The 27,564-nt window shown below is 42.4% G+C and overlaps 1 protein-coding gene across 9 annotated transcripts in view; it reads left to right on the top strand.

The window, feature by feature from the left end:
* The window catches only part of SGMS1 (sphingomyelin synthase 1), a 290,473-nt gene that overhangs the window by 27,553 nt on the left and 235,356 nt on the right, over window positions 1–27,564 (top strand). For 8 of the 9 annotated variants that reach the window (XM_029245156.1, XM_029245161.1, XM_029245154.1 and 5 more), the window contains exon 2: window positions 9,046–9,140. The gene's annotated coding sequence lies outside the window, so the exon portion shown is untranslated. Of the gene's footprint in view, window positions 1–7,970; window positions 7,995–9,045; window positions 9,141–27,564 lie in introns of those variants that run through there. The other variant, XM_029245158.1, reaches the window with a different exon arrangement.

Here is a 27,564-nt window from a genome sequence, read left to right as displayed (position 1 = left end):
GGTCAGTTTGGGAATAGTATTGACTTCAAACAATTTTCCTGCTTCACAAGCTAATAAAGTGACAACAATAAAAGCTTAGTCCTTCTTAAATTGTACTCTTTACATTCTATTAAATCCTTTAAAATGAATTTTTTTTTGCCGTTCTGGAATTGTGGAGTCTTTGCGTAAACTTAACGCGGGACAAGAAAATGGCTCACTAGCATTCAACAATCACATTGTTAGCTTCCAGGAATCTATACATTTTGAAAATTGCAGCCTCTGAAGTGGGCTGTTGCAGGGAAACCACACCTACATGTTTAAATTAAATTCTGGGCTCCTGAGAGCAAAGATGAAGGCAGAGTGAGATTGAAAATGCAAAGGGCAAAACAATCAGGACTCAGCCAAGATATGTTCAGACAGCAAGCAAGTCTTGGACGGTAGTCTTTCGGTTACTTTTTTTGTGGCGGGGGGTGGTGGTTACTCTCTCCGTTGATCTCTGGCAAATCTGTCTAGTTTTTTTGTTTTATCAGTCCTTATTCTTCTTGATCACTGAGTTATTCCAGCCCCTCTGCCCGCTGCCTGCATGAAACCTCTCTTCTCTTGGCTTTTATTATACAAGAAATGGTATTCTCAGTCTCCTCCTGTCTCTTCCCTGCTAATGGCTTCTTCTCCCACCATCACTCTACCATCCACACTCATCAGTGGTTTTCACTTTATTTTGGTCCCTGATGGCGTTTGTGTGGGACTTAGCGGTTTTTCCATATCTGGGTGTTTCTACTTGTTTGTCCTGCTGTCTTCCCAGACTCAGTAGCTTAAAAACAAATTGACTTTGCAGTGTTTGTGGTGGGAAAGATCATTTGTTTCATTATCTCGTGTTAGAATTAAGTAAATTAAAGCTCAGGGAGGAGACGTGACTGGTGTAATTTTGCACAGCCATCATTTGGCGAAATCAGGCTAGAAACCAAGGTTCTTGACCGTCTGTACATCTCAGAGCCTCTGCGTGGACTTCTCCTCACTCACCGACTCATCACAGTCTCCTGTACCATTACTGTTTCCTCAGCAAGGAACTTCAGAGCTATTTGACCTTCACATGTCCCCTCCTTCCCCACAAACCAACCTACCAATTCTTTCTCTGATTTAAAATTTTATTCTTTAATAATTAAAGAAATTTACCAACAGTAAAATTCACTTTTTTGGAGCATGTAGTTCTGTGAGTTTTAACACATGCATATAAACAGCATTTAGAATAATCTGTTGCCCCTCAGATTGCCTGGTGCTGCCTTTTTGTAGTCAAACTCTCCCCCTCCCCCTGACTCCTGGCCACACCGATCTGTTCTCTGTCACTATAGTTTTGCCTTTTCCAGAAAATCATGTAAGTAGGATTATATGGACTATATCCCTTTGAGACTGACTTCTTTCATTTAGCGTAATGCGTATGAGATTCATCCATGTTGTATGTATCAATAGTTTGTCCCTTTTTATGACTAAGTAGTATTCCACCACTGTTTGTTTACTCATTACACCAGCACTGTGTGAGAATCTTAGTGGCTCTGCATTTTTGCCAGCATTTTATATTGCCAGTTTTTAAAATTCAACCATTTTGATAGATGTGTAATGGTATCTCATTGTGATTTTAATTTGCATTTATTTCTCTAATGATTAATGATGTTGAACATCTTTTCATGTGCATATTTGCTGTTCTTCTGCCTGTTAGGTATATCTGTATATTTCCTGTCCATCATGATGTTTACTTCACCCACAGTCATTGTCATAACCCTATTCCATGCGGTTATTGTGCCTAGCTTTCTGTGTCAGCATTGTTTCCCAGGTACCCCAGTATGTTCCAAGGTCAAGGCACTGAGCTAGGAACTTTATGTACATAGTCTCATTTTACTCTTACAAAACCCCTGTGAGGTAGGTGGTGTCTTCTGTTTTTATGGAGGAGGAATAAAGACCCCATGTTCAACAGATATTTATTGAGTACCTACTGTATGCTATGAGCCAGTTATTATACCCATTGACTAGTTCTGTGACTTTGGGCAAGTCATTTAATCGCTGAGTCAATTTTCTTATCTGTTAAATAGGGATCTATATCACCGTATTTTCTCTCAGGGTGATGGAGCAGAGGTTTTAAAGAAGAACATAGACGGTCTGGCCATGGTATATACTGAGGAAACATTAGCAGTGGTTCTATTGTTCTCTTCAAACACTTCATACTGTCCTGAGGCTGTTTCTGTCCCTTGCTGGCTACCTTCCTCTGGAAAATTGCCCCTTGGCCGGTCTCCTCCTCCACTCTGCATCAATATCAGGACCAACACAAGATTCAGCCTTTTGTTTTTAAGAAATCTGTTTCTCTGGTTGCTCTGTGTAGCTCACTAATGAATTGGCATCAGTTGGTCGAGAAAGAGATGGGATTGAACAAATTTTGAAAAGCAGACCTACAGTGCTGCAGTTACTCCTTCATCCGTCCTCTAAAGGCAGAGGACCAGTTACCATGGAGATTGCTGGTAGCTAACCTGGGGGCTGTGTTCCTAAATTCACATTTCTTACTTTGAATACCTAACCTGAGGTATGGCAAAAGGGGTACTAGGCAGGGACCTTATCTCTCAGAGCAATGGTGTGTGTAGTGTTGCTGGAATGTTTTAAATTTGTCATTTACTAGTCATTTAATCAAGCTTTTTTTCTTTGTTAGCCAGATAATTGGGGATGATTTCCAGGAAACTGGAAATACTTTGAAGAGGGGCTGGTATTTGAAATGAGTGCTTAAGATTCTCTGAAGTCAGTAACAGAAGAGTTAAATGAGCCAAATGCTTTACTCTGAGTCCATTCCAGCTTCAGTGTTAATGTAAGAATGTCTTACTTTTACTAATACCATAAAGGGTTGATCTAGTTGGCAAGGTTATTCTGTTTAGGGTGAGACAGAAAGAGAAAATCATAATATGAGTAAAAAAAAAAAAAAAAATCATGGTACCAAGATGGCATTTTACAAATTGTCATCATCCATTATGGAGTATGAGAGGCTTTGTTTGTGGAAGCAAAGGTGTGCTTAAAATTGGCTCCCTGCTTTTACCTCTTCGGTAGCTAGAGCACGTTTTCAATTGTTAAGCATGTATCCAACGCTTACCATGTTCCAGGTCTATGTTAGGTATTAAGTCTCCTTAATCTTCACAGTAACCATCTGAAATAAAAGATAGCCCCATTTTACAAAACATCGTGTGGAGAGGCCATTTGACTTATCCAGTGTGACCCTGTGAGGAGGTGGCATTGAGCCCTGGTTCTCTGACTGTGCCCGCTGCTCTTATTGGAACCCGCTCTGCCTCACTCTGCCTGTCACGGAGGCATGACAGCTGCTGCCTGCTGAGTGCCAAGAAAGCCAGCACACCTTCTCCCACTGTGGCATCTTTCTTTCATGGGGGCTGTTTCCAAGACCTAAGGTCAACACTTGCCTACCACAAGCCCTGAGATCGGGTAATTTTATTTTGTCCAGAAGGCCCATTGTAGAAAGAACATGAACTTTAAGTCAGAGAAAATGTTCAAGTGGTGTCTCCACCATTTTGTCACCATTGCAGGGCCTTCTGGCTGGTCTTGGGGGCCTGAAAAAGCTGCCTAGGGTAGTGGTTAAGAATGTGGATTCTGGAGTAAACTGGTTTCAAATCCTTGTTCTATCAGCTGTGTGACTTATCAGCTGTATGACTGTGTACAACTGAATTGCTTTCTATGCCTCAGTTTCCACCATCTGTGAAATGGGCGTAGCGATAGTTCCTACCTCACAGGGATAAATGATTGTAAAGAGACAAATAAGAACTGTCAAGAGGTTGAGTTGAAATAACCCCATTTTGGTCATCTTGGTCATCTAGTGCAATTGTTTCTTTCAGTGACATGATAACGAGCTTCCTTGAAATTTATAGTAACTTTCTTCTCTCCTTCTTGCCCAAAGTGAAAGAATTTCACATTTTTTTAGTTTAATGCCAACACAAATATTTGCTACCACGATTTTACTAGAAAAACAGATTAAATTATCCCAAAATTACTATCTCCACCTAAGAAATTGAATTAGTAAATCTAAACAGGATGTTTTTTTGTCTAGAGAATACCTAAGTGTTTTTTGTAGAATTACTATACATAAAATTAGGTATAGTAAACAACAATCTCATTTTTTAGGTGAATATATGAAAAACACAACCAATTCTGTATTAAAAAAACAACAGCAACACCCTGTTTCATTGAAATGATTTGACTCCCCTTCTTTAATCTTGAATTTGGCTGGGTTGCATTTGAATTAACTTTTTTTCCCCTTCAAGTTGACTGCAGTAAGAGGGGGCCATAGCTGTGAGTCCACCAGGAGGACAGCAGTCTCTGAATTGAGCGTAGGTCTACAAGTCAAATTTGACTGATACCCGTGGGCAGCGTGGTGCTGGCTGAGTCTGCATCCTTATTCCGAAGTCTGTCCTGATGTCCTGTGACTAATATGTTCCAGCTGTCTGGGTCACTACTTTGGAGTACTATTTATTTGCAGCGGTGGTGCTGCAAGGAAAAGCTTTCCCTTTTGTTGGTTGAAAGCTTTGCTGGTAATTAGCAAAACAAGCATGCCTCTTATTTGGAGAGAGACTGGAAAAGCGGCTGAAGAGTCAATTGTACGTAACCACTTTGGAAAACGATCTGGCATTACCGAGGAGAGTTGAACGAACATATGTGGTCCCAAGCCCAGCTCTCTTCTCCTAGGTATACGCCCTGGAGAAGTTTGCTGTGTGCACCGGGGGATGAGCAGTAGAATATAAATGCAGCATTATTCATAACAGCAAAAACTGAAAAATCCCCAGATGATCCTTAACAGTAGAACAGAGCAGTAAATTGTGGGTATGTTCACATAGTGAGAACTATATGGTGGTGAAAAATCAGCTACAGTCACATGAGTCAACAGGGATGAACCTCAAAATAAAAATCTTAAGAGGCAAGTCTGGAATACATACAGTCCTTGTTTCCTTTGTATTAGGCTTAAAGCCAGGCAGAACACAGCAACATATTGAGAATACAGATGTGGTAAAACCATACAGAGGAGGAAAGGATTGACTCAAGATTCAGGCCTGTGGTTATCTCTGGTGGGGAGAGTGGAGGGGTTGAGGTACAGGAAGGGGTACACAGGCCTTTTGTTTGTTTGTTTGTTTTAAGTAAAAGTCACAACAGAACCCAGCACCACCAACTGGGTATTAACATACATGGGATTCATTTTATTATTCTTTAAGCTGACATATGTTATTATATTAGTTATCACTGCATAACAAGTTACCTCAAAATTTAGTGGCTTAAAAGTGATAAATCTTCATCATCTCACACAGTGTCTGTGTGGGTCAGGAAACCAGGAGCAGCTTCGCTGGATGGTTCTAACCAGGGGAGGGTCACATGGGGCTGCAGTCAGGATGTCAGTGGAAGCAGCCATCGTCTGAAGGCTTGCCTGGCCTGGAGGATCTGCTTCTCAGAAGGCTTACTCACCTGGCTGTTGCAGGAGGCCTCGGTCCTTACCACGTGGGCCTCCCTCTAGGGCGGCTGGAGTGTCCTCATGACCATGACGTGGCAGCGGGTTTCCCTGCCAAGGCAGTGAGAGGGAAGCTGCTCTTTGGACCTGGCCTTTGAAGTCACACCCCATCCTTTCCCCAATATCCTGTTAGCCACACATGCCAGCCCTATTCAGTGTGTGTGTGTGTGTGTGTGTGTGTGTGTGTGTGTGTGTTGGGGGGTACTTCACAAGAGCCTGAGTGCCAAGAGGCAGGGGTCATTTGGGGCCATCTGGGAGGCTGGCTACCATGGTAGGCACTTTTATTTTTTAAATTAAAAAATTTTTTTTATTGTGTGTGTTTGGTCTTTGTTGCTGCTCACGCGCTTTCTCTAGTTGCGGCAAGTGAAGGGTACTCTTCGTTGCGGTGCATGGACTTCTTATTGCGGTGGCTTCTCTTGTTGCGGAGCACGGGCTCTAGGCGTGCGGGCTCAGTAGTTGTGGCGTGTGGGCCCTAGAGCACGCAGGCTTCAGTAGTTGGCGCGGCAGGCTCAGTAGTTGTGGCTCACGGGCTCTAAAGCGCAGGCTCAGTAGTTGCAGTGCACGGTTTTTAGTTGCTCCGCGGCATGTGGGATCTTCCCAGACCAGGGATCAAACCCGTGTCCCCTGCGTTGGCAGGCGGATTCTTAACCACTGCGCCACCAGGGAAGTCCGGCACTTTTAAATATATTTCACAATAGAAGTTTTAATTTAGAGACAAACTAAATTGGTCAGCTTATTTTTCTTTAGGAATGATGCAGGCATCCATTTAAATGAAAATTACTAGAGATGCTGAAGGTGTTACCAATCAGTATGGGTTGGAAGAAAAGTCAGTGGTTTAATTTGAGTAACTAAGTGGTGGAGCCTGCCTGACGGGAACGTCCAAGGGGCAGGGAGCGGGTGGAAGGGCAGTGAAGAGAGGAACTTCAGTAACACTCACACCAGGACGTGTGGTATAGAGATGGGATTGTATGTATCTAGACTTCATCCCACCTATACCTAGATCTGGCAAAAATCTGGGGCTCCTGAGTTTGAAGCGAATTCTCCAAAGCAGGGGCCATTGGGAGCTTCCTGGACGCACTGTGATATTAAAACCCCTACCAGCTTCACACGTTGTCCCAAGACCATCTTTAATGAAAAAGGAGATTCCATCCCTCACTCCCTTCCCCCGCATGTAAGAGTGTGGCTGGAAATGAACTAGGCAAGTAAGGATAGGAGTTTTGGTTTTAAAATTCATGCAATGGGTGCTTCCCTGGTGGTCCAGGGCGGTAAGACTCCACACTCCCAGTGCAGGGGGCCCGGGTTTGATCCCTGGTCGGGGAACTAGATCCCGCATGCCGCAACTAAGAGTTCGCATGCTTCAACTAAAAGATCCCACACGCGGCAATGAAGATCCTGAGTGCTGCAACTAAGACCCGGCGCAGCCAAAATAAATAAATAAATATAAAAAAAATTCATACAATGATTGCATTCAACTCCATAATGCATATCTGTTTCAATATTAACAGCTTTAATATTACTGATTCACTTGCTTATCTTTCCCTCAACAAAATCCATGAGTAAAGTTGATGTTTCCAAAGGTACGTCATGTTTTTTCCCTTGGTTTTGTGTTGCTGTTGGCGTAACTTCTTGGTCAGTATTCCTGGGGTCCAAGTGCTCTCGTCGGTGAATCATATCCTATCTTTTTTGTGAGTTGCAACATCCTTGTGAACAGGTGTTCCTCCAACCCACAGGAGAGGTAGCTGCCTGGAGAGGTTTTCTCAATTTTTAATACTTAAAAAAAATAATTTAATACTTTAAAAAAATAATGTATCTATTTTTGGCTGCGTTGGGTCTTCGTTGCTGCGCGCGGGCTTTCTCTTTGTTGCGGTGTGCGAGCTTCTCACTGCGGTGACTTCTCTTGTTTACGGAGCATGGGCTCTAGGCGCACAGGCTTCAGTAGTTGTGGCACGTGGGTTCAGTAGTTGTGGCTCGTGGGCTCTAGAGCACAGGCTCAGTAGTTGTAGTGCACGGGCTTAGTTGCTCCGCGGCATGTGGGATCTTCCAGGACCAGGGCTTGAACCCGTGTCCCCTGCATTGGCAGGCGGATTCTTAACCACTGTGCTACCAGGGAAGTCCAGAGGTTTTCTCAATTTTTAATCAAGCTAGTGAGCGGAGGAGACAGGACAAAAAGCCAGGTGCAGGGGTCCCTGACTAGCTTTCCTCAGACTTTTGTACACCAGCATCTTCACATGGTAGACATCAAGACCTCTAAACCTTTGCACATTGCGTGCAGAATTTTGGTGATCAGCAGATGAAGGGCCACTTCAGGCCATCATGCAGGGTAGTTTTGATGCTGCTTCCATCTTTATTGGCAGAGCAGTCAGTGTCTGTGCCATTATATTCTGTTGTATTTTGCCTTTTATAAAAATGAATGGAAAATCTTCAACAGCGAGTGGTAATTACCTTTCTGCGTGGCAGCGATAAAAATTACCTGGGGTGCCATGTGAGTCTTGTTTTACTTTCTTTGGCCAATAGCGTGCTTTCTTGAGAAAGAAGGGAGAAAAATGAAATACATATATATAAAATGTCAAAAATACATTAAGGGTTATTGTGTTTCAAAGGGAAGCATAATGACTAATAGTCATTATAATAATTGGTAATCATAATTATAGTATTATTGGTACTATTAAGAATGATTATTAATATATACTCTCAGGGAGTAAACTGCAGTGTGTGCGTGCCCCTCCCCCTCTCCCCGCCCCTTCCCCACAATGACATGCGGCTGTGTTGTTTGGCTGTTTGGCTTTGAGGTTGGTTTTCAGGAGGGTGTCATGTTATGGGGTAGGGAGCGTGGGGACGGCCTGTGAATTTATGTTCCCTTCCTAGCTGATATAAGTACTGTGCTTTCTCCTTTCCTAGTGAGATAAGCCCTGAGCTTGAGGTCAGAAGACCTAAGTAGCAGTTTCATGTCTGATGTTTTCTAGTTGAATGTCCTATATCATCTCTGACACTTAGCTGCCTCCTCTGGAAAACGGAATCAGTAAACACCGCTTGCCTCACAGGGCTGTGAGGTGTGGTGAGGTGTGGTGGAGGCCATCAGGCCCCCGGGCCACTGTGCCCTAGAGTACGTATTATAGTCAAGTGGAGCAGCATGTCTGGTGTGGTTCTGTGAGGGTACATGAGTGCCTTCTAAGTGTAGTCTCAGAATCCAAGGTCAGAGTCAAGCTCAGGTCCTTGAAGCCCCAGTTTTTGTTCAAGTGGAAGTTTAGGCTACATCACTGCCCTGAAATTTATGTGAATTAAAAGAAACTTACTGAGGAATTCCTTTGTTCCAGAAGTTCCTCGAGTGGGTCAGGCCAGTGGTTGTTCCCTACATTCAGTACGTGATGGGATTTTTTTTTTTCTCTTTTCACTTTTCTCCTTGCTTAAAAAAAAGTTTCAACAGAATTTTAACCTACAGGCTTGACATATATTAAGAACACTGTCTCAACTGAAATGGCATTAACTTAATAAAAACCTTTGGTGGTAACGTGTTGTTTTGCTTATTCTTGCAGGGCGAGGACAGCATGAACATCCATAAATGTGCCTCTGGGCATATTTAGCCATTCGTTTTTGATTAGGAAAAAGAAGACGGCCATCCACTTGAAAGGTGAGTAAAGATTTCTGTGCGTCTTTTTATTATAAAAATGTTCAAACATACTGAAGAGTTAAAAAATGTACAGTGAGTTTACATTTAACAGTTGTTAGCATTCTGCCACATTGTGTGTACCTGTGTGTGTGTGTATAGTAGGTTTCTACTGTTTTCTGCTGAAACATGTGAAAGTAAGTTGAAGAGATCATGACATTTTATCCTCAATTCTTGGGGATGCAGTTCCTAAAAATAAGAATATTCTCCCCTGAGGGACATTTGAGAACATTCATAAACTCCATGACAGAATCATTTAATTAAACACAGTTACAGTTTCCTATTAAAAGATGTTATTTTGAATTTATGTTCCCTTCCTGGCTGATATAAATAAGGTCAGATTTAAAAAATATTTAAACAGTGACTTACTTAATGGACAGACCTATATAGTGAATTTGTTTGATGTGAAAAACATCTGGATATAAAGGATTGGACTTTGCACTACGCGCATGTGCCCTGTATAAGAGAGGATTACTGTGCTTTCTCTGTCCCTGGTAATCTGCCCATCTGGCCTGCTGTAACTGATGTTTATTGTTAGGTCAGAGGATCTGATGACTACTCTTCCCTCCTTCCTGACCAGCATTCACAAGTAGACCAGCCTCTGTGATTTAATGTGATCAAAGGTCTTAATTGATTTTTTTAGCCTGAACTTACAAGGAGAATGGGAAAAGAATATGAGTGGTAATGTCCAGTTGAGGTTAGTGTATTAAGATCAACATTAGAGAGAATCAGAATGATTCCCAGCCCCAAAATTTGACTACCTGCGTCGAAACTTTACATAAAGTCTTAAAGATGTGTGTTCAGCTCTGACTGTAGTTGTAAGTATTACCCATGAGGGCCGTTTACACAGTCGGTCATTACAGCTCTGTGGTGCTTGCAGGGTTGCTGTTGCTGTTCTACATTCTAATCTCAGTTACATTTTGTTTACAGTATCTTCTTCTGGAGGCCCTGAGTGTTGCAGCATTTCTTCATTCATGTTTATGAACTAGATTTACCCATTTAGAGCGTTATTTTAAAAGAAGTCTGTTTAAGTGAGCCATTTAGGGCAGCAGAGTCGTCTTAGTATTTTCATTTCTGATTTAGAATAAAAAGTTAGTGACAGCAGTAAAGTTTCTGAAAGACACTAACTTTCCGAAGACGCTGGGACTGGAATTACAGGTATCTCAAAATGATCTAGTTTGCTTTCTCACTGTTTGGCCTCTGTCTGGTTATGCTTAGAAAAAATGAGGAGGCGTGCCTGGGGCTCCACATGAGGCAAGAGGCTCTGCAGGATGGCGGAAGGGAAGGCATATGGGGCTCTGTGTGCGGCCTTCAGTTGGCTGTCTAGTCCTGGACCGCTTAGAAATGGGGGAGTGTTTGTTTCTTAAACGTTCTATTGAAATAGAATATATATACAGAAAATACGCATATTGTAAGTGTATAGCTCAATGCAGTTTCCAAACTGAGCTCACTAATGTAACCAGAACCCAGATCAAGAAACAGAACATTCTCCCCACAGCCTCATGCCTCCTCTAGACACTAGATTCTGGACATTACCCACTCGGTGGGGAATTACTCTCTTGACTTCTAGGAGCATAAATTAGTTTGCCTGTCTTTCTGTGTGTGTGTGTGTGTATGTGTGTATGTATAATGCAGATCGTACTCTTCTGTGTCTGACTTTCCTCATTCAACAATGTATTAGAAAGATTCCTCCGTATTGTTGCATGTAGTTGTAGATTGATCGTTTTCATTGCTGTAGAGCGTACCATTGTGTGAGAATCCAGCAGTTTATTCCTTCTGTTAGATGCAGGTGATTTTTTTGGGTTCATCCACTCAGAGCACCCTGTGGCAGAAATGAGGATTAACCAAGGTTTCATCCTCATTGTGGTTACCGTTGAAGCGTCCCGAGTTGTCCAACCTCTGCCCAGCTTCTGCTGTGATACAAAGGAGGAATCCCGGCAGCCGATAGAAGGTTGAGACACAGTTGGAAGAGATTGGTTTTTCAGTCCTGTAATGATTCCTGTTGCTTTTCCTGTGACTCACCATGTCCCTTTTCTCTTTGTTCTCAGCTGGCACGTTTTTTCCATCCTTTTGTCTGTCATTGTAAGTCTTTCTACACCCCCTCCAAGGAGACAGTAACTGTATCAAACAGTAGGCAGTCAGTAAATATTTAAAGTTCATTGGGTGTTGATATTAGGTGTTAGATGAAGGGTGAAGAGTTGCAAGTCATGGGCTTGCTCTTGAGGAGCCTGTGTTGTGGTTACAGTTTCATAGGTACAGGTATGGGCCACATCGCTGGAAACCAGTTGTACTGTAAAGTTCAGGATGTAAACTCAAAGGCTTGCATGGGCCAGGCTTGTAACATGGCGGAAATTAGTAGGGGGCGGGGTTGCTCAGTAAGGAGTGATGGAGCTGTGGGGAATGAGTATATATGCCCTGCCCAATTTTTGACCCAACAAAACAGAACATGTCTGGCTGAATTTAGCAAATCCACCAATGTCTACCCTTTAGGGAATAGAGTGTTCATTACAAGAAAGTGGTTCCCATGGGATTTGGGTGTTTTTATGGCCAAATTCTGTTTTTATAAATGAAGTTTTATTTGAACACTGTCGTGCTCATTTGTGTATGTATTGTCTATGACCGCTTTTGCGCTACGACAGCAGAGTTGAATAGTTGTGAAAGAGATTGAGTGGAGCATTTGCAACAGTGACCATATGGGCCACAATGGCTAGAATATTTACCATCTGGCCCTTTGCATAAAAGTTTGTCAACTCCTGCTTTACTTCATCAAAGCAAGGACATAGTGATAATAACCTCTGTAGTCATGAAATAGTGTGAGCCCATTACTTTTAGTGTTAATGCCTTTATTTATTCATTTATTTATCCAACAGATATTTACAGAGTGCCTATTGTACGTCAGGCATAAAATGGTGATAGTCAGATATGGTTCTTGCCCTTGTGGGCTTTACGGAGACCCCTGTGAACTTGAAGTTCCATTGTAGGGTTGTGCTTTCTGTGAATCAGAACAAAAGTGTAATATGGAAATAGATTTACGAAATCCTCAAATTTAAACTAATATGTCGGCTATTTTTATTAATTTTATAAATTTGATGAACACTTACTCTGTGTAATCTAATGGTTAATTCAGTTATAAAAAAGTATGTTTTATGATATCATATAAATAATTATGTGTTTAGAGGTCCTAATTGTTTACATGTTGTAACAAAGATTGTTTGAAAGCAGCCTGTCTGGATAGGGCTGTGATCTTTGAAGAGCTTACCAAAGCAAGCCAAGCTGACCTTCAGTCTTAGGCCATGATAATAAGAAAAAATAAGCCTCAGCAGAAGGAACAGCACACAAGGTAATAAAGTTTGGAATGTAGTTAAACAAACGTATCTTTGTTGGTATGCTTATCTGCTTGCTTACTCGAGGTCATGAAAGTTTGTTTCTTCTTAATAGGAGGCTGTAGAGTGCAATGTAATGAACATAGAAAATATTTTTAAATTTTCTCCAAGGAGTGTGAAACTGGTTTTTAACATCATTTTCACTCAATTAGCATTTTTATATATGCTCATCTATGCTTTTCGGGTGGACACTGGGGCTATGACTGACCTGTCACCGTAGTTATTTAGCTGTGTGTAATAATTTGAAGATGTGAAAACGCACAAAGTCCTGACAGTGTTTATACACTGCCTTAGGAGCCATCTGATGTCAAGTGTCACGCTGCTTGCACCTTCTGAGGCTGTGGTCTGGGCGACCAATGTGTGCTTTCCTCTGAAATCTAATTATGAGGATTTGTCTGAAGGAACTATAGGGAAGGAATGTTAGCTGGTGCAATGAACAGTTCAATGAATATGGTTAAAACTAGTACTGATTTCTTCTGTTGGCAAAATTAATAAATAAGGTTAAGGTTTAGTTCCTCTTCTTTATGAGGAGGAAATGATATATACACCCATACACAACATTCTGCTTCTTGTGTTTAAAATGTTTTTAAAAACCTCAATCTTATTCTTCATTTTAGTAATTTTTTGTAGTGGTTTGGATTTAGGGGTAGCTGAAAAATGAGAAGACTGAGAGGAAGTAAATATCACAGTTGTTTTCCTTGCAGAGCTGAAAACTGCAGGCTTAACTGCTTTGGTTAAAAATAAAGTTTTATGAAACAAATTTGATGATAGGCCAGAACACTTGATCTGTGGCATTAAAAAAACTGGATCTTCTATTCTACATAATATGGAGTTCTTCTGTCAAGAACTCCAGCTCCAGGAGTGTTTAATTTGTCAAGGCTAGCTAATTAACATTCACTTTCTCAGTCTCTCAAGTTTTATTTTCGGAGAGGGAAAGGACTGAAGTGCAGCTGAATATAGCTTGATAGAGCGAAACGTGTTTTAGAAAGAGATCAGAATGATTCTCTTGGTTGCAAGTAACAGAAAACCCAATTCAAACTATCTTAAGTAAAAAGGTTTATTGGTTCAGGTGGTTGAAAGTCTAAAGATGGATCTGACTTCAGGAAGGGCCAGATTGGGGATCCAAACAATGTTATGAGGATCATTCTTGGCTGCATGTTCTTGGGCTACAGGTGAGACCTCCAGCGGCTTCGGGTTGACGTCGTTGCAGTGACCATCCAAGGCACTGCACAGACGACGTTCTTGGTCTGGTGCCTAGCGCTGGACCAGTCACTGTGGCCAGGGACATGGGCCCATCCTGACTGGATTGCCCAGGTCATATGCTTCACACATAGTGTCTGAGGTGAGCACCTCTTCAAGCATTGATTGATGACAGTGGGGAATGGTTCCCACCAGAAGCACAGAAATTAGGGAGGGTCAGTGGATGCTGAGAGGCAAACTAATAATAATAAATGTATCTTTTTATGGTTTGCAAAGCATTTTCAGGTGTATTCACTTGTTTGACTTGAAAGAAGCATCAGGGAGGCAGGATAAAGAAGTGATTAAGAACATGGATCCCGGGGCCAGACTGTGTGGGCTCAGTTATTAGCCACATAAGATTTTGACAAATACTTAACCTCTCTGTGCCCTAGTTTCCTCACTGTGCAATGGGGATAAAGGTATCTACCTTATAAGGTTCTGGGAAGGATTAAATTAATGGGTACTTGTAGGGCACTTAGAACAGTACCTGATACATGCTGGTCCCTCTGTCCCTTGTTATTTTTGTTATCTTTGGGACAGCCCTGCGCAGAGTGACAGGTGAGCTTGTGGAAGTCCAGAGTCGCATGGCCTGTAAAGGGGGCAGCAACATCAGTCAGGTCTCCTGACTTCTTCCCTGGCCCCACAGTTGCCTTTATGTAATGACTGTGGAGCGTTTGGATTAATAATCAATCAAAGAAGCAGAGAGGGAAAAACTCTTACAAAGTAGGCCTGTTGTTTGGATGTACCTACGTGTACAAGCAGGGCAGCGTTACTTACATATTCTATTTGCAGGCCGATCTTTAGCTTCCCAGGTACAGAGTGCCCCCAGGGATATTTAGAGGACATCAGTGGGAGGACGTTGGCACAGAATTTTTCCACCCTGGTGGGCACAGGCTTGGGACAGTCAGCCGTATCCAGGGTTAGCACTCACTCCGGAGGTGTTTGCTGATTGCTTAATCAGAGCCAGTAATTCTGAGCTTTAGAGGAAACCAAGATTGTTGTGGTTGGGAGGCAATTTGAACCCATCAGTACGGTGTGAGGACGTAATTTCTGACAGAGAGGCTCACACCGCCCCAGAATGCTGCTTCCAAAGGCCTTTAGCCAGTTCTGTCTAGAAAAAGACACCATTTTCCTCATTAAGAATATATTCCCACAACGGTGAGACAGTTTTGTGGGGAAATTATTCAAATGACTTAATGAAGGAGGCTTGCCCCGGGGACTCAGACTTTGGTGTGACCCAGACATCTAAGGAGGGTCATGTTGCTTTCCGAGGATGTAGACAATGATTTCTTTGTACTGACTGTGGACTCAAGACACTGTGTTACTGTGGATTATCTTTAACATCCCACCCCAAATATGCAGCTCTACATTAGAAGAAAAACTTAGCGGAAACCACAATTTTGGCTCTCCCTACAGTGCTTCTGAGGAAGAAGGGTGCGCTTCGGCATTCCCAAAGCTTGCTTCGTGGGCGAACCCACCTGCTTCCCTGCATGGAAAACTCTGCCCTGCAGTGAGCGGCCTGTCCTCCCTTGCTGCCACTGTGCCTGGTATGTGGGAGGTGCTCAGATATTTCCTGAATGAACAAACCTATTTGAACTATGCCTTTGTCTTCATTTTCAGTTTCTTTTGACAAGAAATTGTTTACCATGTAGATGTCTTCAGGAATTTCGGCTCTGAGTCTGACATTACCTTCTGTGTGAACACACCGCATTATGTTCTTTCTTCAGATGAAGGCGGTGGTGTTTGAATATTGATTCCAACACCTGCTTTTACAATGGTGTTTATACTCCAGATAACACCTATTCAGAGAGTAAAGGGATCAGCTACTAATTCTGTAGAAACGACCCTTGGTTTGCTAAATGCTTGTGGGAATCATAAAAGGTTCTTAGATTTAATCCCACTTACTTTGTTCTTAGGTCCTTGGGAGCTTTTTGTCTTGTTTAGTAGTCTGGGATTGAATATTAATAGATTCTTCCTTGTCTTTAACCTGACCCTGTTTTATAGCTGAAAAAACAAGGGCAACCTTGTTTCCTGTAAGTCAACAACAAAAGTAATAACATTATTATTCATTGTGTGATGGGTACTGCCCTGAGTTCTTTTATTGATTACCCTGTTTAATAGTCTCAACAACTCCGTGACCACTATTTTGTAGATGATGAAACGGAGGCAGAGCCAGAATGTGGCTGAGTGGCCCCAGGTCTGCTTGTAGCGCTCAACACATGCTGTACTGCCAATTGGCATGGGTCACTGTCCAGGCCAGGGGCTCTCAAACTGCCTGCATATTGGAATCACCCTTAGGGCTATAAAAGCACTCCATGTCCAGGTACCCCCTCCCCCGCTCATGTTTTTATTTACTTGGTCTAGGATCTCAGGTGAAGGTGCTGTGCGTTCAGGATTGAGAACCTTTGAGCCAGAGCAGTGGTTCTTAAAATCTGGTCCCCAGAACAGCGGCATCAGCATCACCTGGGCACTTGTTAGAAGTAGAACTTCTTAGGTCCCACCCAAGCCTACTGAGTTGAAACTCTAGGGTGGAGGTCTAGCCGTCAGTGTTTTAAGAAGCTCTCTGTGATTCTTTTTTCCTTAAATTGTAAAATACATAAAGTTCATCCTCGTAACCACTGTTGCGTGTACAGTTCAGTAGTGTTAAGTATATTCACATTGTGGGGAAGTAGATCTCCAGAACCTTCTCATCTTGCAAACCTGAAACTCTATACCTATTAAACGGTTCTCCTTTCCTCTCTTCCCCTCCCCAGCCCCTGGTAACCACCAGTTTACTTTTGTCTCTGTGAATTTGGCTACTTTGGATACCTCGTATAAGTGGAACTCCAGGTGAGTGTTGTGGACACACAAGTTTGAGAACCCCGCACTCCAAAATTCGATTTGGCTTATCTCCCTTTAGACTCCTGCCCACACCATTCGTATCAACCATACTGTGAATCTCAAACACACCTTGAGCGTGCACTGTCTTCCCAGTTCTGCCTCTGCCCCCTTGTTGTCCTGTGTCACTCGTCAAGTTGCTGAACTTCCCTGAGCTAGTTCTCTCATCTCTATAAAGGAAGTAACTGAACTTGCAGAGTCTGGTAGAAGTTAAATGATTAGACACATGTGAAAGTATTTTGTAAGCTATCAGGTGGTATACTAATGAAATATTAAGTATAGAAATATCTTTTTAAAGTTTAGTTTTTGTTTTTATTGAAGTTATACAAGCTTGATTTTTAAAGGGTTATGTAGTTCCACAAGGCCTCTCATCCCCTTTATGGTGTTGTGCCCTCCCTGCCCTCCAATTTCTTATTTGGTATTTACCTTATACTGTGTAAACAGGATTCACAGGTATGCTATATAGTATAGTTTGATTACTTTAACTTTCCTGCACACAGATTTTTCTTGGATTTAATAATTGTCTTGTTTTTAAAAATTTTGTGCCCTTATCACTAAGTTAGCCACAAACAGCCTTCCATGTGAATCTCCTCCCAATATCTTAGGTATTTTATCAATTTTATCTTCTTGACATTATCTCACCTGGAGTCTTAGGCACTGCACCTGTCTAGACCATATCCTCTCCAGGCCTGCTGTGTACCATGCCTTGAGATGGACTCTTCCTTCAACACCATTCTGGGGATTTCTCTTATCTTGCTTCTCTATGGGCTTCCCTGTTTTCCACATTCCATATTCCCTTCTTTCTTGGTTTATTCCCTTATTTTGGCATGTTAGTTTCTGCTGTGTATTTATATTTACCGTACAGTCTGGTTGGTGTAGAGTTCTAGACTGGCAGTCTCTGAACCTCAGAATAGTGAAGGATTTGCTCATTGCCTCCAGGCTTCCGGTGTTAGTGGTGATAAATCTAAGACCTTCTGATTCCCCGTTCTCGTCAGGTGAACGATCTTTCTTACTTTTTCTCTCGGACTCCTAGTTCTTCACGATAATGTTCCTTGGTGGGGAGGGTCTATTTTCATGTATTGTGCTGAGATCTGAATGGGCATTTTCAGGCTGGAAACTCATCTCTTTCATTTTTAGGAATTTTCTTGACGTCTGTCATTACTGACTTTTCCCCCTCTTTTCTCTGTTCTTTCCTTCTGAAATTCCTGTTAGGTGTTGACTGACTTATACTGTTGACTGTGATCTTTACTCCTGTTTTCCACCTCTATCTTTAAGCTGTTTTCTTAGAATATTTCCTCAACTTTACTTTCTAATCTTTCTATTAAATTTTTTATGTTTGTTATCATGTTTTTATTTTCTGATAGTTCTTTTTTTTGGTTTGTTCCTCTCTGGATGCTTCTATTTTATAGAGTCTTGTTTTTTTATAAGAGTATTCTCTTAGCTCTCTGAGGAGATAATTATACTTTCTTTTTTTCTTTTTCTTTTTTTTTCTTTTTGAAGCTTTCTTTTTCTCATGATTTTTATTAACTTGCTTTTTTCCCTGTTTGTTTCTGTCTTTCATATTAGATACTTTCTTTATGTGGCTGATGATCCTTGAGTGTCAGTTCATGTTTAAGAATGGGGCTTCATAAATTGGAAGATATATGGCTTCTTTGGGTCTGCTACGTCAATTGCCATTTTCAAATTGATTTCCAGCTTTAAAAAGTTTAAAATTTAAATCTCTCTCCTAGTGGATTTATGCCTTTAAAAAGCAGTAACTGTTGTATTGGGGGATTAGGAGAGAGAGGAACTAAATATGTGTGTCTGTCCACTGTCTTTAACTGGAAGTCAATATAGAAGTCTTAAAAATCCAGGGCAGGATTTGTAGCGTTGGTATTTGGTCAGACACATACCTGCAGTGGTGAGCCTTAGCTGGTGTTCTTTTATTTTTAAGGCGTGGTATATATTTAGATTGCCTCAGTAGAGATCTTGGCTTTCTTGTTAACTCTGCAGCAGCTGCCTCTTTTTCTTGGTTAAAGGCTTTCATTTCAGATGTAAAATACCAATAAATTTATAAATAATTGGGCTTTGAGATAAAAAATAAGAATCCTTAAAAAAAATCCTTATTGATGTTTCTAAAAGCAATTTTCTGAGGGTAAGCATCTAATTCTTAGATTAAAATGCAGCTGACACATTAAGCCTTCTTACATGAAAAGCCCAATAATAGGCTTTAATGCCGTTTGTCCTTGACCACCCACAAAGGGCACTGCCGCAGGCCAGAGGGATTGGACATAAATATGGCATGGGGAGTGAGGCTGTGTTTGTGACTTTGATCCCTAGTAGATGCTTCAACAAAGCATTCAAGCTCGGATCGTCAGAGAGTAGGTAAAAAACTAACCTTAATTCTGATAGCAGGTCTCTGCAAAAATTAAGCAGGTTTGGGGAGGGCAGTGCGGTTCTTTTAATATAGGCCAACTGACCTTGGGTTATTGGGTTATCTCCTGATGTGCCCCTTGTGGTGATAAATTCAGTTTCTTTCTGTCCTCTCTGAACATTGGGCGTGTCCTCTGGCAGATAGATACCCATGCTTCCTTCCCGCTTACTGGGGCACAGCCCCTCAGAGGAATGCCTTGGTCATTGGGTGATAACTGAGATGGTAGTTCCTGGCCTGGTGGTGATTAGATAACAGAAGTTCTTTTCAGAAGACTTGCAGCTCTGCACAGCAGCAACTCTTCAATAGCTATAACTTCACCACTGGGAAAGGAAAGGAAAACCTCTCTGCTTCCATGCTGATTGCTGTGGAAGCTTGCCCAAGATCCTTTTTTTGTGTGCAGAACTGTGTGCAAAACTGAGAAATTGCTTTCTACTTAAAATATTGGCCTTTTATTACTCTATCAACCTTTGGGGAAATCAGATTCACAGTTTACCTAAGTTTAGAAAGTCAGTTACTCACTCTTACTGTTAAAGCCACCAACAATCTAGGGGTAATTTTAGTTACTGTCTTGAGGTTGAATTAAAATAATAGGAGCACGGTACTGTAGATCTTCCTTGTTAGTTGTTGAGTTTTTTTAAAAAGCTAAATATAAATAAATTATGAATTCTTGTCAGTTAGGAAGGGACCCTTTTTGTTAAATTAGAAACTCCTCTCTCTATATTTCTGTGTCCTTCTCCCTTAATATATATACAGTAGCAAAATGACCTCCTGGCGCTGTGTCTGTTACTTCACAGGCAGAGACCAGAGTTTTTAGTGCTAAGAGGGAAACTTGCAAATGATGACAAGTTAGCTGACCAATGTCCAGCCTGAGTTTTCTGAGTTTTGTCACCCTCGTTGATTATCAGCATTGCTGCCTCTGCCACGCTTCCACTTTTAAAGCTCTAGCCCAAGCATGAGCAGAATATTTCCTTGGTTACTCTCAGCTTAATTGAAGCAGCCTGAGTTTTCTATTTTCTGCATTCTGAGGGTCAGCAATGGAAACTAAACCTCTTTTTTTTTTTTTTTTTTAAATTAAAACGAGAGCTACGACTGTTGTTTGCCGAAACTGCCAGCTTCTGGTCTTGCTGGAGCTACTTCACTCCCAGGGCTTCAAGCCCCAGCTCTGTGCAGTATTTATAGGTTCCTGAGTAAAGAACCGAGGAAGAAGCAAATATGCATAGCTTCCAAGTGATTTACATGATACGCCCTGTGGCATTTTATCATTTAAAATTTCCTTCTGTTGCCAACATGATTTTGGCGCTTAGTATGTGATAATTATGATTTGTATTCCTTAGCAAACGTCTATTGGCAGAGGTTTATCACATACGTACGTTACAGTGTAATGTGTACCGTCAGAAGTGCTATCGAGAAATGAAGGGTTAAAGTTATGAGACCGATAGTTTTGTGATTCAAAAAATGTGTGAGGCAGACTATAGCTTTGTCATTTGTGCTTTGAGATTGCCATGAATAGACCCCTCATCTGGTTGAGAATTTTAACTACCCAGTTTCTCTATGGGAAAAATTGCTCTTCAGACAGAGTGTGAATGAAATATCCTGTCCATTGTGGGACTCCTCATGCTCTTGGAGGGAGATGAGAAGAAAGGGTAGCATTTATGGCATTTGGCTGTTTCGCTGAAAGGGGGGTGTGTTCCTCCAGCTGCAGCTGTGGTGGCTGCTGGGAGGACAGTGAGACAAGGGTGTCTAAAGAGGGTCTAAGATCAGGTACTTGGTGAGGGTTTTCTGAGGTTGCTGGCTTTTCACGTGAGACCCCAGTATCTGATGCCTTTTGTGAAGGCCACGGTTATAACCTTGTTTGAGAGATTTACTGTTGGGTCCATAATGAGGACAAGCTGGCCATGCGTCTGTTGAAAGAAGTTGGGTCTCGCCTGCAGGGTGAGCTGCTTTAGCTCGTCCATCACCCAGCTTCTTGTGGGGCATCTCTGATCAGAAGCTGGGGCAGATCCGTGTTAGGTGGTGGGGTTGGTGGGGCTACTGTCTCCCACTTGGGAATTTTTGGAACCTTCTTTGGTGATATGGTGTGTAAGAGCCCATGTTTAGAGTTAGACAAAACAGATCTGGTTGTATATCCTAGCATCTTGGCTGAGACCATGGGCAAGTTACTTCACCTTTCGAAACCCCAGTTTTCTCATCTGTAAAATGGGAATGTTGTTTGCTTCAGGGTTATTTTAAGGATTAAATGAGATTTTATATATATATATATATATATATATATTAGTACTAATTATAATACATTAATATATTTATTATTAAATATATAAAATATATGAGCTTTCTATGTTAATATATAAATTTTTATATCTATCTTACATATATATATGTGCACAGAGACATGTACACTCTATACACATACAGTAGCACCTGGCACATAGTAAGTGCTAAATATGCAGAGGATGTTATTATCACACCATTATGTATTATTATGCTGTAATTATGCTCAGACATTGTGGTGTGCTGGGTACCGTATGGTGCCCCCCTGGCTCCCTTCCTCCCAGATGCAACAGTGCTCACTGTGGGGAAGTGGGAAAGATGCTAGGCTTTGCTGAAATTGCACCCAGATTCGAATTTGCTTTTTTTAGTTCTTATTCTTCTGACTCTTAAGCTTTTGCCTTTTCTTAATGTTCAGCATGTTCTCTTAAAGTATTAACTATTAAGATGGGCATGACAGCTCTCTGGGCAGGGAACATAGGCTGCCCCGGCACGGGCAAAGTGGCTTTATAAAGACGTTGTCTCTTCATCCGCTTTTTAAGGTTTACTTTTCCCTCCACTAAGGGAGAATTTGTTTATAAAACAGTTTATTAGGCAGCCGTTAGTTTTTCTACTCTTTGTCAGTGATTTGACCCTTGGGCAGCAAGAGGTAGCTGGTATTTGCAGTTGGATGAGATAAAATTCCTGTTGAAGTCAGACCAATTTATCCATTAGCTCCTGCAGAAGCGTGGTGGGCAGAAGCAGTTTCTTCTTCCCTTTTTTGAAATACAGAATTGAAGGGCCCACTGTATGATGTGACTAGGACCCTAACAGGGAACTATAGTTACGGGGCAGTAGCACATAGACCTTGAATGTATCTCTCATTTTACTCATTTATTCTCACTTTGGAAAAGTATTTCATGTGTAATATAGGGGTACTAGCTATACTTATAAGGGTCTAGATTATGTTGATGTTTTTCAGGATTATTAAAAAAATATGTTCAGAAAAGTTGAGGTCCACAAGAAATAACATTGGCAGAATTAACCTGAGGCTTAATAGCTGATTTACTAGAAGGTGGTTTCTGTTATGTTCAGTGATTTTATGTAATTGAGCTCCAGTCCTTTATTACCTTTGCTACTGAGGGACCAAGAATCTAAAATGTTTCTTGTGTGACTTTTTCGGCAGGTGAGGAGGGCTGGTTCGAATAGTAAAGATTATGAGAACAATACCTTCCATTTTTCCTGAACTTCCTTCTGGGAATGAGAAGCCAGGAAGCCTAGGAAAGTTTTTCACTAGTTTTTATGGCATCTTTCCCTTGGAAGGTTCACAGTTTGCAGTGCTTTGCCAGTACGAAACTGTTTTGGGAAATGTGACCAGACATTCCTAGAAGGTCAGCAAAAGACCTTTAATACATGTCATGGAGAAGATTAGCCACTGTTGCTGCCACTGTGGCACACTAGGTGCTGGGTGCCGTCTTGCGGCCTTGTCACACCAGCCGCCCCCAGTGGGGATCACCCCAGCTACTTCGGAGGGGATAGGAAGCCTCTGGGAGGTTCAGCTCAGGTTGCATAATAGTGACTGAGTCAGCCTTGATTCCAGGGCCATCCCATTGCAAAGTGCACACTTTTAACTACCATGTTTTACTTTATTGCCTCCTAGCTTGGAAAAAAAAGTACCGCCTCCAAAATCTGGGTTCTTTCTGCTATGCCATGTTGCCCCATTCCCTGGTATCCTTACTGTTCATCCCTTACCAAAAAAAAAAAAAAAAAAAAGGCTTCCGATTCACACACCATTTACTATAGGCACCTCAGGCAGGGCTTATAGCCCTCACTTCTTTGGGACAAAGAAATACCACCTCAGTACGTTGTAGATTATTTCCCCCTATTTATGTAGGGGAAAAGTAATCATAGGAACATAAATATAAGTTTGTGTGTTGGTCTTTTTAAACCAACTTTTACACCTAGTAAAGGTTTAGGAAAATGAGGCTAGGGGTTATGAATCCTAGCATATGGATGGCAGTGATGGGAGATCTGATGGGGGGTGGGTTTGGTCTGAGTCAAGGAAGAGCATTCAGGCAGCTGCAGGCCCTGGAGAGGAGATAGCAAGGGATCCTCATGGCTCCTTCTGGCTCAGAAATAATGTTATTTTGTTTTCTCCTATATTTGTTCCTTTGTTCATTTGTTCATTCCTTTCTTCATTGAAGCATTCAAGCACTCACCAGGCGTTATTGAGTGGCTACTGAAGCTCTTTGCAGTGCTATGTAAGAACTAAAGGTGTGAGAAATTTATCTGCCTCCTCTTAATGGGAGAAAAAGGAAATTTGGAAGAAATAGAAATATGTATATTCTGCTGTTTAAAAATATTGCTCTTGGGACCTCCCTGGTGGCGCAGTGGCTAAGAATCCGCCTGCCAATGCAGGGGACACAGGTTCGAGCCCTGGTCCGGGAAGATCCCTCATGCCGCGGAGCAGCTAAGTCCGTGCGCTACAACTACTGAGCCTGCACTCTAGAGCCCGCGAGCCACAGCTACTGAGCCCGTGCGCCACGACTACTGAAGCCCGAGCGCCTAGAGCCCATGTTTCACAACAAGGAGAAGCCACCGCAATGAGAAGCCCGCGCACCGCAACGAAGAGTAGCCCCTGCTCGCCACAACTAAAGAAAGCCCGCGCACAACAACGAAGACCCAACGCAGCCAAAAATAAATAAATTTATAAAAAAAAGTATTGCTCTTGTAGCGCCAGTTGCTTTTTGCTCATAAAAATAGGGTGTTTGATATATTATAGAAATACGATGGTTGAGGCAAGAATGTGTAAAGAATCATAAGGTTCTATCCCACCTGCTTGTTTTTCCTACTGAGTTAGACAAATGTTCCGAGACCTTTCCCCACACCTGAAGGGTGGCATGTGAATAAAATGGGGATGCAGAACATTTTGTCATTTCCTGAAAACAGACATTTAAATATAAAACGTAATGCAATTAAGAGATTCAGTAACTTTATAAATTAATATTTCTGGAAAGTCTGAAATCCAGGGAATGTTTGAAGTAGGAAAGAATGTTTTCTTCCTTCTTTTTGCCCTTGTGGAAAAAGGAAGTTTTGAAGCATCTGAATTAAGTGTGTGTATCTATTTTTCATAAAGCCCACATTATGATGTGTCTAAAACAAGAATCCACAATGCCTCTTGGGACCAGGCAGGTAAAATAAATTTGCAAAGTGGGTTTGGTATTAAATAAAGTAGCAGAGGCTGGGCTCTGTGACTCACGGGAGAGCTGTGTGCCCCTTATGGAAGGCGCAGAGGCTGCTGGAACTCGGTCCATGTTGCCAGGTGGCAGCCTAGGTCGTGGGGGATGAGGGGCCAGATCTCCCAGTTTTCATAGAAATCCAGAGTTTTAAGTAACTGATAGAAAACTTGAACAACACCAACGCCACGTGGCTCAAACAGAACCTGCCTGTGGTTCGCACTGGGCTCGTAGGTCACCACTGTGAACCCTTTTGGTTTTGTAGCACTAGGATATATTGTGTATAACCCTGAGGGCTCACAAAATAATTACCTTGGTGTTTTACATTTAAAATAAAAGTTTCAAGCATTAATTACAAAATTTCCAGTTGAATTTGATTTGAAATGTCTCCTTTTATTATGAGTTTAGCTTTAACATGTAGCATAGTGCTTTGCACGTAGCGTAGTAGGCCTTTAATAAAGATTTGTTAAACTGAACTTAATGCTAAGGAGTTTAATAAGCCATCGCCTTCCAGTTTCTAAGAATCGGTGAGAAATTTGAGAACAGAGGAAGCTGTCAACAGAATAAAAGAAAGAAAATTAATGTGTTTTTTGCTTGTAGCATCCTCCACAAGCAAATAGAGAAAGCATCTGTTTTCAAAAATGAAGGAGCTATTGTATAGGTTAAGATACAAAAAAGAGGAGGGCAAACTCATTGAATACCACTTTTGCAGTGTGAGTCTTTGCTCAGTCTTATTTTCTAAGCCATCACTTCTCTGGTTTGACTTCTTTCGATGTTTTATTTTTGTCATTCTCTTGCTCTTCTCAAAGCCAAAGGTTGTCAAAATTTTCCCACTTCTGTCCATGTGTTCTTGGTGGCAAATAAGAACTGAAGCAGAAAAAAGATACACTGAAAGGATATCCAGCAGTTACCAAAGGAAGCTACGTCGCCAGAACCACAGCCAAAACCACAACATAGAGCAGTGACACCATGTGCTGTGAACACCCCAGTGAGGCCTTGGATGTAGGGTTACTGCTGTGCCACTCGGCTCCATTCTCCTCTTCCCTGTCGCCTTGTGTCACTCGCTCCAGATTCAGGGTCCTGGGTGGGAGCACCTGATTGTCTAGGGCTTGGTGCATGCACTAGGTGCCAGGGGTGCGAGGGGGTGATGGTCTTCCTTCTCAGCATCTCTGATGGGGTGGGCTCCCCTCCCACCTGTGCTCACTTATTGAGGAGGACACCCCAACATAGGAGACGCAGCTGTTGGACACCAGTGTGTGTTAACTTTTTTTTTTTTTTTTTTTTTGTGGTACGCGGACCTCTCACCATTGTGGCCTCTCCCGTTGCGGAGCACAGGCTCCGGACGTGCAGGCTCAGCGGCCATGGCTCACGGGCCCAGCCGCTCCGCGGCATTTGGGATCTTCCCGGACCGGGGCACGAACCCGTGTCCCCTGCATCGGCAGGCGGACTCCCAACCACTGCGCCACCAGGGAAGCCCAGTGTGTGTTAACTTTTAAATCACTCCCAGAGGAAGAGGATGGAGACACTGAACCTTCCTAGAAACAAAGGAGTCAGATGCCCTATCATTCCTAGGACCTGACACCTTGTGGTAGAATGGAGGGTTCAGAGAGGTTAAGTGACTTGCCTGGGACATTCAATGGTAGAGTTGGGTTAGATTTTAACCCTTTTGTACCCGACTCCCAAACCCAGGGACGTCTTTGGGTGCAAGGATGTTGCGTTCCTTCTACATTTTAACATCATGTCGGATGACAGGTTATTGTGCTTGGCCCAAGGCTTGGTGTGGCACAGGGCCCTGGGTGGTGCCTGTTTCTCTTTCAGACCGAGCCCCTCTGGTCCCCTGTAGCTCTTCCCCTGGTGAGGCGTGGTGTCAGACCTGGCCTGGGAGCCCTGGGAGCCGTCACCTGTGCACCTCTGGCACTTAGAGGCGGATTGTCAGTGCCTTCGTTCCAAAGGATACGCAAGTGCAATCAGAAACCCTGCACCTGTGGATCCTTGTAATTTAAACCCTCAGTCACTGAAGGACGGATTGCATAGGAAACGAGTTCCATAAAAAGAGTCTCTTATGTAAGAGGATTTAACATGGTTTTCAGTATCATGGTATTTTAGCGAGGTTCATTTTAACTGTGGTGTAATACATTCCTTTAATTGAATTAGCAGCCTCTTGGCATTATTTTGTTTCAGTAGTCACAAGACTGCTTAGCCTGCGTGTACAGAATGCCCTTCCTATGGGCACAGTCTGGGAGTATGGCAACTCCAGTCTCCCATCTGGCCAGAGAATGATGGGGTCAAAAGCATTGATCATCAGGGGCTGATCGAGAGGCCCAGGTGGCCCACCGCATGCTCTTAGGTGCCCCATAGTGCCTGATAGAAGCTGGCATCTGCTGAGCTGCTTACAGCTCATGAGTGAGATTACTGCTCTGACGTTCTCAAGGCGGATGGTGGATGCTGGGAATGAGTTGGTGAAGCTGCCAGGGACTCTGCCGCTGAGGTTTTCTTTTGACAGGAAGTGCTAGAGCTCACCTAGTAAGGGCCACAGCAGTGAGCAGATCAGAGGAGGAAAGTGTGTTTTGAAGGTGGAGCCCTGGGAATCATAGGCAGATGCACAGGGAAAGGGGGACCCAGACAAAACGCTCCTGTCCCTTGACAGTATGGAGATGATGTTTAGGCTGTGATTTAAAAGAGATGTGACTTTGAGTAGTGGTTACCAGAGGGGTTTGGGGGGAGGGTCAAATGGGCAAAGGGAGTCAACTGTAAGGTGATGAATGGAAACTAAACTTTTGGTGGTGAGCACGCTATAGTGTGTACGGCAGTCGAAATAAAATGTTGTACATGTGAAACTTTATAATGTTGTAAACCAGTGTTACCTCAATTAAAAAATAAAGAGGTTTAACTTTGTTCTTCCAGCCTCTGCAGCAGTGTTTTTCAAAGTGTGGTCTTCCACATGTGTACATGGCGGGGTATAGGGTGCTGGGTGTGTGTATGCGTGTGTGTACCTG

Source organism: Monodon monoceros, unplaced genomic scaffold (assembly GCF_005190385.1).
Source record: "Monodon monoceros isolate NGI ecotype Baffin Bay Population unplaced genomic scaffold, NGI_Narwhal_1 Super_Scaffold_4, whole genome shotgun sequence".
NCBI lineage: Eukaryota > Metazoa > Chordata > Mammalia > Artiodactyla > Monodontidae > Monodon > Monodon monoceros.
This window is presented reverse-complemented; position numbering and strand designations above follow the sequence as displayed.